The sequence below is a fragment of the Plectropomus leopardus genome, chromosome 15 (genome assembly GCF_026936395.1).
Source record: "Plectropomus leopardus strain MGB_pleo_1.0 chromosome 15, ASM2693639v1, whole genome shotgun sequence".
In the NCBI taxonomy this organism is placed as follows: Eukaryota; Metazoa; Chordata; class Actinopteri; order Perciformes; family Serranidae; genus Plectropomus; species Plectropomus leopardus.
The window spans coordinates 20125524-20131633 of NC_142190.1; positions in this window are offsets into that span (position 1 = coordinate 20125524).

Consider the following 6110-nt stretch of genomic DNA (forward strand, 5'->3'; position numbering starts at 1 on the left):
TGCTCCCATTTCTCCCAGTTTCCATTAATGAGCAGTAAATCAATCTGATCCGGTAAACACACAGATGGCTCTTGTTAGCCTGCTTTAGGCATCTCATAAATTATAAATAAGATTCAGTCGCAGTCGTGTTCAGTCTGTTGACTGTTACTGCATGTCAAATGTTCCTCATTCTGTCAGCCTTCCTGTTCCTGAGTTTGTCCCGTCACTCCATTTGTCTCTTTTACTTTCAGTACATTTCAGATATTTTTTTTTTTCCTTTTGTAAAGAGAGAGAATGAACACAGTTAATCAAAGCTGCATCCAGAAGTGCTGCTGAAAAAGCAATGTCTGAATGGTTGGGATAAATTTCCACAAGCCAGCACTTTCTTTTCTACCTCTTTTGTCACTTTTTATTGATTGTTAAAGGCACAATCTGTGATCCAAACACATGGCTGGAACCTGTGATCACTCACAAGTTGATTGATGGATGATTTCATACATGGACTTTCTTCTTGAATGTTTTAATCAACGCCAAGGTATTTAGACAGCTTCACTGTGGATCGTCATGGCCTCTGAGGTTGAATCCTGAATGTTATTTTGAACCTCTTCTCCTCCCTGTCGCTGTGCCATCGGGCTGAAATGTCTTCTTTTTTTTGAGTGAAGGCCTCTGGTACACTCACTTCATAATGTATCTTTAAATGTGTTTTTCTCTCACCCTTTTCTTCAAGCGCAGGTGTAGACTGCTTTGTGAGACTTAGTGGATGCAAATTACAAATACTCATCTCTCAGGAAAAGGAGGAGCCACAGGGTGTGTAGTCTTGAGTGTTTTTAAAGCTTGAAGTGGGCTTTGTGGTGCAGAATCAGAATCAGTTGTCACTTCCATAATACACACTATGCATACATGGGAGCCAAATATCATTCTCCAAAGATGTGCAATGTAGTTTAGTGCAGATATCCCCAGTTGTTGGAGGGAGGGATATCAGCATTTGTAGAGTGTTCAGTGTTGTTTTTTTTCTGTCTGTCTTTATTTAAACAAGGACGATGCATAAAAAACATTCATCTCAAGAGAAAAGAAATGATTCATGCCAGATTTAGCTATTATCTAGTTTACACCTGCAGTCCCTGGGCAGGTACAAACAGGACAAATACCTCAGTTATGATGGCTTATGGGAAAAAAACTACTGCACAGTCTGGCAGATCTTGCATGGATGCTCTGGAGCCTCTGTCCAGATAGCAGGAGTGCAAAGAAGTGGGGGCAGGAATGGGAGGTGCAGATTTTTGGGGGGGATTATTTTGTTGTTTTTTTGCAAATGGTGTTTATTGGCTTTTTTGTTCATTTTCAATAAACACAACAAATATTCACAAGCCCCATTCCCTCCTTTCCTACATAAGAAATCTTTCTTGGTAAGAGAAAAAACTTATCATCAAACATATCATCAAAAATAAATAAGGAGGTATTTATGGGTGAAGATAAAAAAACAAATAATTGAATAATAATAATAAAAAATAATACACACTTACTTGTACAGCAAGTATTACATATAAACCTTAATACATTCATACCAAAAATCAAATCAACATAGTTTCTTGACTAATTAAAAATCTTGCATGTGTGTGTTGATGTCAGCTATGGAAGAGCGAGAGAAACCTGTGATCTTTTTAGCTGCTGTAACACTTCTCTGCAGGGATTTGCAGTCAGTAGCTGCACAGTTTCTGTACCAGACAATGATGCTGTTTGTTAGGATGCTCTTGATGGTTCCTCTTTAGAGCGTTGTCATGGTGGATGCTGGGGAGTTGGCTTTTCTCAGTCTCTGCAGGAGGAAAACTCCCCACCATCATATTGTGTGTGTTATTCACACAAGAGGTGTACAGACGTATTACCTTTGTTCACAGTGTCCAGTTTGTCTCATCAGGTCACCTTTAAAACCCTTCTCAAAGCGCTTCGGGAAAGGGGGTGCTCAATCTCAAATATGCTCGCATCTTCTTATCTTCTTATTAAATTTGCCACTTCAGGATGGTTCAGAGGAAAAATTGACATGCAAAGCCTGACTTGTCATTTTAAGAGCACTTTGATTACATAATACCCATTCTCAAAGCACATTGAACATTTCATGGCATTATCCTTGCAGCACATGTTTCATGCGCTGCTCACCCATGATGATCACTTATACAGGCTGTAAACACAGCTTTTGTTTGCTGCTTTAGTGTGTCTGTGGGTTTGTCAGGTGTAGTGGGGCATCATTTTGTTTTATGCTGAAACCAGTTACCTGACCAACCTGTTTGTTAATCGCCCAGGTGTGTAAGAGGCTTTATTCCCCACCATTTCACTTGGAAAGATAAACAGATCTCTCCATCTGCAAAAGGATTTGGCAGTTTAACCTCAAACTCTAGTACGTGCAAATTTAGTTAACTGCTGAACATACATCGTTCTCAGGCTACACCTTAAATACTTTATCTGATATTGTTTCCAGAATATGTGTGTTGTTTTGTTAGGTAATATTTTCTTCTTCTAACTTAATCTCAGTGGAATGATACCATAATTTTTTCAACAACTTAAATGTCACAAATGTATGTTCTGTGTTAAGAATAATCATTAGCCCAGGCACCAGAACCTAATGTTGGTATTGCACGTTTAACTACAAATATGTAACATTTGTACATTTTATATGCATCATATCAATGTTTATTAAGTGATGTTGCAAATGAGCTGCAGACCACTGCTTGAGACAAAAAAACATCCAAGCATCCTGTTGTGTTTTACAGTAGCTTTTTAGTCATGGAAAGCTATTGTTTTTTTAGCGAGACATCACATCTTTTCCACCTGGGATAGTGGGCTGAAAAGTGGTTCTCTAACAGTGGCATCACTTCCTGTTTTTTTCCATAGTGGCACAAAAAGCGGTGTTCTCTTTGCCAAGACGTTGCTGCTTTTTCTGCCCAGATTACGACTTTTGAGTCCAGGAAGTGCTCCTTTTCTTGCAATTTTTCTTTCTTAACATCAATTTGAAAGAAGCTTGTTTCAAGTTATTATTATTATTTTAGAATGCTAAAAGCATTCATGTATAGCAATTTGAACAATTTATCGCTCTCACAGCACACACAGATCCCCTCAAAGACATTAACGCGTTGACTGAATGGTATTTCCATGTCACTTTTAAAAATGCAGGGCACAGCTGCTGACTGTCAGATAAATTTATTCATCATATTCTTTGTGATTAACATTTAAACTCCTAATTTTTCTGGCACCATCCAAAAAGGCAATGTTTTATGTTTTTTTGTGTGTATTTTTGGCTCATTCTTATCTTGAGGCACTGTGTTATGTTTAAAGTTTCATATCTCAGCATACTACATCATTTCTGTTGCAACAGTCTTTCAGATGTATCTGTCCTCTAATAATAGGAGTAACAATAACAATCATAAACAGATTAGTGCAGTTAGGGTACTTCCTGGTTTCTGTCTTGCCAGCAGCCTAATAATGACTGAGTATATCAGTCGCTGTCTGCAGGTAATGTTTGTATTATAAAATGATGGAAGCTCAAGAGTTGTGCACACTAAATAAATGACTAGGTCAGATTTTTGTTTTTCAGTCACTCGCCCTTGTTGCACAGAGATTGCTCTATTGGGATGCTATAAAGTCCCCTCTTTATGCCACCTGCACATTTTGCACAGATCCAAACAATATCGGCATCATTCCACTCCAGTGTGTGATTATAGCATGCCAACATTGTCGTCAGCAAGTGAAAGACACCATCAGTTGGACTGAGGTCAAGTGTCTGACAAAGAAAGTCCAACTGAAATTCACTTACACTTTCTTGCTACATTTTTCATATCTGCTCTGTAAACAACTAAAACAACTACTGTAACTGTAACTTCCTTTGAAAAAAATACAGAAATTAAAAATTAAGTTTTTATAATATTTCTTTGTGTTATAATTTTGCTCCTTAGTTTTGCATTCAATCAGACACAAACACGCCCCTCCATCTACCTAGACAAAATTGAGTATTGCTGATAAAAACTTCTTTTAGTGATAAAAAAACCCCCAAATATTGCTAATAAATTAAAAACACCAACACTTATTTTTCACAGCAGAAAGGAATGACTAAATGTTTTTGTAGCTGACAATAAAAAAAAACTCCTTGGCTGCCTTTTCTGTAAAGATCACCTTCCTGCAGCATTTGTCCTAAAATTGGTATGCATAACTGTTAACAAACTTCAATAAGTGCAAGGCTGAGAGTCAGTACTTAAACCTCATGGTTTAAATTTGAATCTGATGTGCTGGAGTACAGAAGTAAAACTGTGACAAATGTATCACTATCCCTCTTCTTCAGGCAGTGATTTATTTGAAATATATTATTTGTCTGTGGCTGCGGGGCATGTTCTGTTATTCTGTTTCCTGAGGAAACCACATTAATAGAACCACACAAAGATCATTATGAGGAAGGTCGGGACTAACATATTGAAGCAGAGGAGGCACTTGAAATGCTGATATTTACATCAGGAGTGTATCTACGGGTGGGCTTTTCCTTATATGTGATGAAACCAGTGATCTGCATTCATCGGTTCACAGTCGATTTCATTAAAAGAAGAGGTGTTCTTGATCATTACCTGCTGTACATCCACATAAACTTTCAGATCAGCTGGCCTTGGTTCTTAGAGGCCACTATGTGGGCTCTTAGTAAACACAGCACTCATCAGTGTTGGTGTCACATCTGAAGTATCACTGATCCGTCTACTCTCTTTGGCTGGCCTGTATGAAAAATGAGACGCAGCTAGCAGCTTTCTTGGCACTTTCTTTTTATGTGGGCACAAAACTGAGGCCAAAGAGCGCTCCAGTTCAGATATGGCTCTGAGACAAATGAGACAGCAGCATATTAATGTCATACAGATGGAGCTGTTCAGTCCAAGAGATAAACAAACAGATAAAAACAGGAAAGATAACAGACTTGAGGGCGTACGCAGACCTGAGCGTGGACAAATGTCCATGAGAACACGGGTGCTATCTCACTGTTACTCTGAATAAAGCAATTATGAGCTGACTATACTGAAAATAGAGAACTGCACCAATTTGTTAAGAAAGCTTTTCTGCACAAAACTCCACACTAAACATTGTCCTTAGAAGCCTGCAAGTTTGTTCAGACAGACAGCTGGAGTGCACTGCTACATTCACACACTTCACTGTTTGATGCAATATGCCGTCTGTGCAACTTTTGCAATAAGGCAGTCTATTTTGATGGTCACCTTACACATGTTTTTGCTCTGCTTTTGTTGCTGCTCTGCTGCTCATTGGTTACTCTGCTGTAACAATGCTGCAAACACTTACAATACTGCTCTTGTAACATTTCAGCTGCCAACAGTCACTTTGTTAAGGCTTTTGTATAAAATCATGCTCCAGTTGCACACTGATGGATAATGAGCTCTTAATGGGGATCTGTGCTTCAGTTTGCTGAGTATTTCCTGCTTGTGGTGAACTTGTGTCATTCTGTGTTTGTGTCATTGGCAATCTGGCCACTGAATATGGGGCTCCAAATGCCAAAATTCATTTACAGTTTCCTAGCTCATGTATTTTGAATATTTAGCTACCTTTCCTCAGCATTGAGGCAGAAATTCATGTAAAACAATATTATATGTACTTGTAACAATATTTTTATATGTCAAAAAGAAATGTTAAATGTAAATCTAAATGTTAACAACATATGCAAATAGCATATGACAAAAGCCTCGACAACTTCCCATTCCCACTGCACTCATGCAGTTTCAGCAAAATATAACAGCTCCATTACTTTGGTAAATGGCTATATGGGGCACTGAAATTGATGAGAATATTTACTTTTAATCAGAGCACAAATGAGACTTAGCCCAGTGCAACCAACATTAGCAAAGTACATCAGCAACATAAGTTTGCTGAGCTAGTTCGTAGTCGGGGCAGTCCGATCAAACCTGGGGTTTGCGCAGGCTGAATCTCCAGAGCTGATGTCCACTCTCCTCCCAGCCATGTAGTCTTCCAGCGATGTGCAGTAAAGCAGAGGGGCTGTGGGATACACTCATGGATGTTTTCTAAGTGTATGAATGTTATGTTTTTACTTTTATGTGACTGACAAAGACAAATAGTGTGCTAGCTAGCTCAAGTATACTTTC